The sequence below is a fragment of the Marmota marmota genome, unplaced genomic scaffold, assembly GCF_001458135.2.
Source record: "Marmota marmota marmota unplaced genomic scaffold, marMar, whole genome shotgun sequence".
In the NCBI taxonomy this organism is placed as follows: Eukaryota; Metazoa; Chordata; class Mammalia; order Rodentia; family Sciuridae; genus Marmota; species Marmota marmota.
In genome coordinates, this window is record NW_026000101.1 from 21,733,514 (window position 1) to 21,743,844 (window position 10,331).

Genomic DNA, 10,331 nt, shown 5'->3' on the forward strand with positions numbered 1-10,331 from the left:
CATTTGATAATCATTTACCATCTAATCCTTTGTTGTCTTTTTGGTCTAAGCATCCTGTAGTTTTTCCTAAAATGACAAGAAAAACACCTATCATGAATGCTCCAAATATATTCACTGATGGGTCAAATAATGGTACAGCAGCAGTAGTTATCCCTGATCAAACTTTTACATTTTTAGTACCCAAACAATCAGCTCAAAAGGTAGAGCTTAATGCAGTATTACAAGCTTTTGTGATGTTTAAAGATTCTGTATTTAATTTATTTGGTAGTACCAGGGTATCTTTGCTGATGGTGTCATCTGTGGTACAGTTTTTCCAGGGGTTTCTCACTTGGAGCAATCAATGGCTTGATATCATGGCATTTTGTATCCTCCCCTTTCTGCTTGTAGCAGGTTGTTTATGGTGTTTGTGTAAAAACCACTATCCACAAGTATGGCTAAATGCTGGGCTGGTAGCCAATGATGGGTAAGATCCAATTGCAATGGTACCAACCTAAGACAGGAGGCTGATGCCTTGAGGTCAGCTCATCTGATGATGGGTAAGGACCATATGTAGTATTGGACAACCTAAAACAGGCATGGTCCCTAAGCCACATACTTGCTGTTTAATTAAACAGAAGGGGGAGATGTTGAGAGCCACAACCAAGTCAAGATGGCACCTGGCATTTTATCAGAAGGAGTGGTTGCGAAGTAACACCAGCAAGCCATTAAGATGATGATAATTAAGTTAAGCTGTGTATAATTATTAAGATAATGACTGATTGTTGTAACTGGATGATGCTAAATTGAAACAAGCTGTGTATTCAGTTATGTATATAAATCTCTGCTGTCTGGCAATAAGGCGGCTCCTGCTACCTCGGGTGCCCGCTACTTTTGAGTTCCCGTTGAGTTCCTGTTGAGTTCTCGTAGAATTCCCATTGAGTTCCCGTTGGTTCTCGCAGAGTTTTGGTTGAGTTCTGGGTGAGTTCCGGTGGGGTTCGGGCAATAAAGTAGTTTCTGTTTGAACCTACAAGTGGCTCGTGACCTGCCGGTTATTTGGTGCCCAGCCAGACTGTGGCAGTAGCTGATGGGATCATGAGGACTGTAAGCTCATAAATGGATTCATCCATTGATGGATTCATAGCTTGATGGTTCATTGGAAGATGGTGGAAACTTCAGAAGATAGTGTCGAGTTAGAGGAAACAGGTCATTAGAGCCATGTCCTTAAAGAGTGTATTTTTTATTTGGCACATATTCATATTCATTCATATTCTCTCTCTCTCTCTCTCTCTCTCTCTCTCTCTCTCTCTCTCTCTCTCTGCAAACCCTAAGGTGAGCTTCTTTCTACTACCACACAGTACCCACCATGATGTTCTGCCTTTTCAGAGGCACCAATTGATAGGGCCAAGTGATCATAGACTGAAGACTCTGAAATTCCGAGCCAAATAATTTATTCCTTTAAAATAAATTTCCTCAGGTGTTTTGTCACAAAAACAGAAAACTGACAGAAAATTGATACCAAGAAATAGCATTATTTCTTTGATAATGATAGGAATGCAAGAGTAAAGACTGTGCTGAAGTGATTTCTAATGGAAATGAGGACTCTTTTGGGAATTGGACTAGAATGCAATCATGTTACATTCTGGCAAGGAAATTTCCTATGTTTTGTCCATTCTCTGAAACTTTGAGGCTGAGTTTAAAGGTGACAGAATAATTAATCTGGTGGAGGTGAAATTTCAAAATAGTACAGTGTGCACGGTTTTCTGTAGGCATTGTTGCTTGTGTTAGCCAGACTGATAAGGAGAACAGAGCAAAAATCAAAGCACAAAGATGTAGATAAAACAGGGGGCTCTGGAAGGCCAAGAGAAGGCACCTGGGACATGGAGTGCACACTTCTTTCCCCTCAGTCACACAGTCGTGGTTCCCGGGGAAGTCTAGCTGCACTCAGGTTTCCTCCTTCTAGAAAAGTCTGGAGCTTGGCAGGCATGGAGAGGGTGGGAAATCAGATGTCATCTGTGGGAAATGTTTGGAAAGAGACTACAGTGGATCCATGTGTGGGTGAGAGGATGGATGGATGGAATTTGAGCACTGCCAAGAAAGTCATCTTTCTGGAAGCAGAGGGAACAGGCCTGTCCCAAGAGCAGGGGATTCCTGGCATTGGAGGTGGCAGCAGTGGTGGTGGTGAGCTTAGAGGACTTGCATATGCTAATTTCCAACAAGAACTAATTTCCATCTGGCCAAGAAAGTAGTATCAATGCTTGTCAATTTGAATTCTAATTAGCCTGAGGTCCCCTGGCAGATCAAAATCTCCCCAAATGCTAACCATTCCCTGCTCTGACCCTCTCTCCATCATCCCAGGTCTTCAGGAACAGAATCAAAGTCAATCTCTCTCTCTCTCTCTCTCTCTCTCTCTCTCTCTCTCTGTCTCCCCTCCTTGCTTTCTTTAAGTGAGCCAAATGTATCCTGACCCTTTCTCTGTAACTCAGGTGTGGCTCCCTATAAACTTGAGGATGAAGACACTGCAGGTAAACTGCTTGAACCATCCACACCTGCCCAAGTAAGGAACTTCTGACAGGGGGGAGGGGAGTACTGAGAAATGGGAATCAGAGGACCCATAGTCTTATCCAAGTCTCCAACAATGGGTATTTGCCCTCAATAGGGCTGTTCTGGGGCAGGGATGCCTGTGGGGACAAGGGAAGTCAGTCTTTGCTAAGAAAGAGGCACCTGGGCTTTATCACAACTGAGTACAGTTTTGTACATGTGTATATACACACTGTTACTTAGGTACCTTCACGAACCTTCCATAAACCCTCCTGGGGGCCTTTTCCTTCTGAAGAGTGGGTTCAATCTGAAAGTAGATCCTATTGCACCTGTGTGCAGGAGCGGCTGTGGTCACCTGTCTAGTCAGCTCCGTTTCCCACTTGACCTTCAGTGTTGCCCTGTGCCTTCTGGGAGGGGGAACTAAGGGCACAGGGGCTGACATAAAACTGCTCTGCAAGCTTACATCCTATGTAAAGGGAAGGAGAGCTAGGACTGAAGCCAACTATTTCCCATTGGGGAACAAATCCCTGTGAGGCAGTAGAAGGTGTGGAGAAGCAGGAAGGGTGAACCATGCAGGATCTGAGGTCCTCCCAAAACTCGGGGCAGTCGCCAGAAGGCCATGCTATTGGAAACGGCTTTAGTGCTTGGGGACATTGGCTTGGCCTCAAACTCATCCTGGCCTCTTTGCTCATGGCTGTGTTATCGAAGGTCTGGGGGCCTAGATGGGGATGCCCTGCCCATCCTAGTCCAGGTCATCCAGAACTCGCTGCAGCCCTGCATATTTGGCAGCACACCTGGCAGCACTCACCTCAATATCAACAGCAATACCTCTTTTGGCAGCTGATGGCCAGGGAGATGAGGTGTTCCAAAGGCTTCAGGGAATGCATCCACAAGGACAGGGAATTCCAATCGCGGAGCCTCATGGGCAGTACAAGTAGGCAGTGGGACTGTAGCAGCCAGAGGCAGACCACTCATAGCAAGAGTATGATGGGCATCCCCACACTCACCAGAACCAGCCAACCAGCCAGTGAGAGGCTATAGACTATTAGTGGGGTCAGGAAGAAGAAGAAAATCAGGTAGACCACAGCAAACCAGCAGTATTTGGTGGAGATGTTGCCCAGCTCCTTGGCCAGTTGGATTGGCAGGTGGGTGAAATATATTGGGTACCAAAGCAAGATCATGCTGATGCTGAAGAAAAAGTGTCACAGTGTGATCTGGATGGAACTCTTGAGAGTGTTGTCTGGGCTGACTAAGGTGGCCAGGGATGGCTGTGTTGGTCAATTGTGGAGGCCAGAGTCCTCTAAATAGTTATCACACCAATACTGATCAATGGGGTCAAGACAGACAAGAACCCAGAGCTGCTCTGCATAATGAAGATCATGCCTGCCCCGAGGAGGATGGCCAGGTAGCCTGTTACCCAGGCAAAGGGTAAGGGGGAAATCACTGTTGAGGGTTTTCTTGATGACAACTGCAATATGCCCCTTCAGCATGAAGCTCAGGAGCTTGACACTCATGATCAGGCAGCCACAGAGAACCAGTAGGATGAGGCCCACAGCAAGATATGGGAGGTTGAAATTCACAAAGATGTGTTGGCAGTGTTTTCTTTGTAGGTCCCATTTTTGATGGTCCAGGTATAGATGTCATCCCTCCAACAAAGGAAAGGGGAAGTGCAGTTATCAGCCCAGAGGACAGAGACATTCATCTGAATCCTGTTTTTAAAAGTTTTTCACCAAATCTTGATCAGATTCTTGTTTTTGGCTAGTTTACCATTAATTCAATTTGCTGGAGGAGGTTTAGTCCAGCTGAACAATGAGCTTAGTGTAAGTATCTGGGAAGACTTTGAGAAGTGCTGGGGCATCTTCTCCATTTCATAAGTGTAAGGTGTCCACCACCAAGTTGGTCAAAATCTTTAGGTAGTGGGTGACAGCCTCTAGGTGCAAAATCACCAGTATAGACAGCAAATTGAAGAAGTCATAGATGGTGGCTTGTGAAAGCCCTTCTGAACTCACTCTGGAATCCTACAGGCATGACTGCCTTGATGGTATTGGTGATGGAGATCCCAATGTTGATCCCCATGACAATAAGAATGGCAGCCCACACAGTCAACAGTGAGGAGGCTACTATCCTGACAGTGATATGCTGACATGATGCTGCAGCCAGCACCCAGATTACCAGTTCCACCACAGGGTTGGACATGATGGAGTTGTTTCTGAAGAATTGCCTGGCCATCTTTCTTCCAACCAGCTAGAAGGCACTCTGAGGACCTCCAAGGAGCACACAAACAAATAGAGGAATCCCAAGAGCAGAGTGAATTTCCCAATTTCTTGGAAGACACAGGGGATTTTCCATTTGGTGCCTCTCTCTAACCACTTGATTATAGTATCCTGGAGTGAAGGCCACTCCCAGGGGTCTTCCACTTGGGTGGTCTTCTCTATCAATGTCACAGTGGAGTAGTAGGGCAGAAGTTCAATCTTGGGTGCAGGAACTCTGATGTCATTTTTGTTGACTTCCTTATGTTTGGTTGGTGTGTACTCATGACTTGTGGCACCTTTGATGCATTTATTGAGGTTACACTAGTCATTTTCCAACTCAGGCCGATAAGCTATGGTCTGGGAAGGAATCACTCCAGAGGAAAGTAGTCAGGAAGAGCTGGAAAGTACTGTTGTCCAGGGTTATTTGTTTTTGTTTTTGTTTGGTTTTTGTTTCTTTTGTTTTGTTTATTGATTTCATTTTTTTAATACATGACAGTGGAACTCATTACAATTCTTATTACACATATAGAGCATTTTTTCATATCTCTGTTTGTATATAAAGTATGTTCACACTAATTCATGTCTTCATATGTGTGCTTTGGATTATGATGTCTATCACATTCCACCATCATTGCTAACCCCTTGCACCCTCCCTTCCCCTCCCACCCCTCTGCCCTATCTAGAGTTCATCTATTCCTCCCATGCTCCCCTCCCTACCCCATTATGGGTCAGTCACCTTATATCAGAGATAATATTTGGCATTTGTTTTTTGGGGACTAACTTCACTTAGCATTATTTTCTCCAATGCCATTCATTTACCTGCAAATGCCATGATTTTATTCTCTTTTTTGTTTGTTTGTTTGTTGTTTTCTTGTTTTGTTTTTTTATTAAATTGATTTTATTTTTTAAAATACATCACAGCAGAATGCATTACAATTCTTATTACACATATGGAGCACAATTTTTCATGTCTTTGTATATAAAGTATGTTCACGCCAATTCATGTCTTTTTATATGTACTTTGTTTTTTTACATTATAATTCTTATTACACATATATACCACAGTTTTTCATATCTTTGTATATAAAGTAGGTTGACACCCAATTCATGTCATCATACATGTATTTTGGATAATGATGTCCATCACATTCCACCATCCTTACTAATTCCCTGCCTCCTCCCTTTCCCTCACACCCCTCTTCCCTATCTAGAATTTTGTTTTGCTGTGGTGTTAACTTTTTTGAGTTATTTATATATTTTGGAGATTAATACTCTATTTGAGATGCAGGTAGCAACAATTTTTTCCCATTCTGTAGGCTCTCTCTTCATGTTTTTAATTGTTTCTTTTGCTGCAAAGATGATTTTTTGTTTGATATCACCACAGTTGTTGATTGTTGATTTTACTTCTTGAACTTTAGGTATCTTGTTGAGGAGTTCAGTTCCTAAGCTGACATGATGGAGAGTTGGGCCTAAGTTTTCTTCTAGTAGACACAAGGTCTCTGTTCTAATGCCTAGATCCTTGATCCACTTTAAGCTGATTTTTGTTCAGGGTAAGAAATAGGTGTATAACTTCATTTTGCTACATATGGATTTCCAGTTTTTCTAGCACCATTTGTTAAAGAGGCTATCTTTTCTCCAATGTATATATGGTTCTTTGTCTAATATGAGATAACTGTGTTTATGTGGGTTTGTCTCTGTGTCTTCTACTTGGTACTATTGGTCTACATGTCTTATAGACATTTTTCTGACTTTCCTGTAATTTCTTTGCATGAGTTAAAGCCTTCTTTCTTCACAACCTATTCAGTAGCTTGAACTCTCCCGTTATATGTTGTAGTGTTGTCTTGGCATACACTGTCATTGAGGAAATTTCTGACTTTCAAGGTAAGTTTTATATAAAGAAAATAACAGCCTACCTTGTTTTCTTAAAACTTTTGAAATAATGACAAATTGCTAGAGAGTTGCACAGAAATGTACAGAGTGATCAGCTCTCCTTATAAATATAATGTAGAACTGAATTTCTTGCAAATTTGTTTCCATCTTCCATACTCCTTTCTAAATATTTGGTATATATCTGTACATCAACATAGTTAGGTTCTCAACATATCTGCTTTTAAACTTATTCCTTTAAAGTTTTCCTTCAACGGTTCACATTGTTTTCTCAGTTGTACAAATTAAAGTTAACAAAGTTCTGAAATATTCACTCTATAATGAAGTTTCTTGTATTGATAGGCAAAATAAAACTGTATTTCACTCATACATTTACAAGGGGATGTCATAATTTGCACTGGCCAGGCTGGGGTTGTGGTTCACTACTACAGTGCTTCTCTAGCACATGTGAAGCCCTGGGTTCGCTCCTCAGCACCACATAAAGATAAATAAAATAAAGGTATGGTGACTAGCTACAATGAAATACACACACACACACACATATGTGTGTGTGTGTGTGTGTGTGTGTGTGTGTATAGAATTTGCACTGGCCAAAAACTATATTATATCTTAGTGTTTTTCACAATAGGAATTGTTCTTTTACAAAACACCTAGACACTGAGAATAACCCTCTTCTTGTGAACATCTGAATTAAAAGCAGCAGGATCCCGAGCTTCTTTTTATTGTACTGTGACCAATTTCTCTGATATCTCTTCTCCTGTACCTCGTCATATATTTTTCTATTTTTTCCCTACCATTACTACTGTCTCCAACTTCTTCCCCAGTATTCATTTTAAGTTAATTAATGTACCATTCTCTCTTGTTGGTGTAATTCTCATCTTACATATGACTCTAAATTAGAATTAGTATAATTCTCTTCTTCCTTCTATAATAAGCTAACATCTAAAATATCATTTGCTTAGTCACTTATTAGAAAATATGGCTTTGGTCCTTCTCTCAATTAATAGATACTGTGAATCTCACTAAGTTCCACACTGAGCTAAGAACAAATAGGCTCAAAAGAGAAATGAAACAAATAGAGAATGAAATCTGTTTCTTCTCCAAATGTATGGCTACAAAACATCAAACAAACTGAGACCATTTTCCATGGTGTCATTTATAGTCAATTATAAAAATTATGTTTTCTTCCTTGTGGTAACCGATCTTGACAATGGTTTTTCTAAGAGATCCTTTAGCTTGTCATTCACTGAATTTTCTATCAATCTAAGTAATGAAAAAAAAGTGGAAAATAAACTAAAATAAAGAACAGAAAGAGAAAATGACATTTGATTATTTCAAAAATAATTAAAAATTGGTATAATTTTGCTCAGAATTGTCAGTATAGATATCAAATTATCTGATTTGTTTCTGAAATGTGGCTAATGACAGATTCTGTTGTAGGTAGTTCTTAGACTTACAAACACCTAGGAACTTTTTTAGGAGTTTGTCAAGTAAAAGTTTAAAGTGATATACAATTGACACAATATTTGCAAATGTGGTTCAAAAGTTACTATAACAAAAATTTTCTTTAAGATAAAAATTCTCTTAAGGTGTTTCCTAAATTTTTAGTACACCTGAAATCCTTTTTTCCTTTCCGATCTTTGGTGTCTGTTTTATTAATAAAGAAAGATTTGGCCTGAAGATTTATCTCCAAAAGAACAAAAATAAAACTTTTAATCACACAGAAATAATAGATGTTGCTTTCCTTTTGTGCAATGCATAAGTTGCTAAATGATTTGTTAATTCTAAAGAAGATTTTGCTGTGGTCATATTTATTTATTTGCTTGTTTGTTTTTTTATTTATCTTATGAAATCATCTGCCCATATTTCTTCTGAACCCATCTAAAATTTGGTCAGAGAATTTGTAGAAAGAAAGTGTATTGGCTGTAGACTTACTTATAAAAATTTGTTTTTTGATTTTTGAAAATAATGCTGCCTAGAAAATAAATATAAGTATGTTTGCAAGTTTTTGCAGTGGTCTTAAGAGTTTATAAAAAATATACATACATGGGATTAAATGAATCAATAGATTAACCCAGTTCCTGGGGAACATAGAGACATGTTAAAGAGGGTAGATGTATTTATGTAGGGCATAGTTGTTACACCTGTGCAAACTCAGAAATTTTTCTCTTTTCAGAGGCCAGCATTCCTGACATTCATACCCACTAATAATATTTTGTACTTTAAAGAAATTTAAGAAAAAGAAGAAGAAGAAAGGAAAAGAAAAAAGGACACAGAAGAAAATAGACCATCGAGTCAGGATTTTTATGAAAGTACATTTTTTTGCACCTTAGACGAACAGCAATCCACATTCTGTGACATTCTACTCACATTTTATTAGTTATTCATTTTTATTGATATGCTAAGACAATAAAAAATGAACAATAAAGCATTCAATTTTTCTATGAATGTAGGTCTATGCAAATTTTTGCTAAAATAAACACCTCATACTTGAAGCCCTTTCTGCCAATCAATCACTTTGGAGTCCCTAATAAAAAGGGTAAACTATCTGGTAACTATTATGTGAGAAATGAAGAAGGGTAGTGAAGTCCAATTGAGAAAAGATAAGAGAAATAACTTATTCACCCAAAGCCCATGCTTTAATCCTTCTGATTAGCTAATAAGTTGTCTTTGAAAATTTCTTTATCACAATATTCCCTAAACCCTTCCCAGTTGTGGTAATTCATTACTCCAAGGGTTTAAAAATACTGCTTCTTTCTTAAGTCACTAATCATTGATCTTGAAGTAGTGCTAGAATTCCAAGTCTGAAGAGCTTTAATAGACTTTGAGTTATTTTATTTTACCATACTGCCAAAAAATGTTTTAGGTAGGAGTGCTTCAAATTTGTTTTCATCTTACTACTGGGATATTAGAATACACCTCTCACTTCATAAAAAAAAAATGCCTGCTGTGTTTCCAAAACAGGATGTAAAAAATCATTTTCAGAAGAAAAGTATCAAAACAGAGAAGAGTTTAGATTACCTGACTCTTGGAGGTGTCAATAAAGCATACATTTTTAGCTATGAAAAGTTATATCAGGAAGAAATCTTAAAATTTGATGTTATCCCAAAGGATGTCTTTAGATATGACTGGTCAGAAATCTAAATGGACAAAGATGGCCATCTTCTTCCACCATGTATTGGACATATAGGGATCTCCAGAGATCAGAGAAGCAATAGCTGAAACCTAGAGGAATCCATGGATGGATATGGCACAGATATCATAGACAATGTTCTGAATTTAGAGGAGAAAAGGGGGTTTATTTAAGAAGAAAGCGATTGTGGTGGTAGAAAGGCCATTGAAAGTGCAGCTTAGTTCTGACAATGAATTTGGACACACTCTGGGACCTGGAGTTCAAGAGGCATGTTAGACCTCAGCTTTGCAGACAAATCTATGTTACTAAGGACTGGCTACTAAAACTTAAATTAGACTGTTGAACATGGTTGAAATACAATGCTAATTTTAAATCCTTTGTGATGCAGCAACATCAATGTCTATAGCATATCAACTCAGAATAGCAAAACTATGGAACCAACCTAGGGGTCTTTCAACTGATGAATGGACAAAGAAAATGTTATACATATATATTGGAGATATCTATCTATCTATTCTCATATATATATATATATATATATA

General features: G+C 39.0%; 1 pseudogene; it reads right to left on the reverse strand.

The window, feature by feature from the left end:
* Positions 1–3,269: 3,269 nt before the first annotated feature.
* The window catches only part of LOC107147658, a 9,994-nt pseudogene continuing 2,932 nt past the window's right edge, over positions 3,270–10,331 (reverse strand).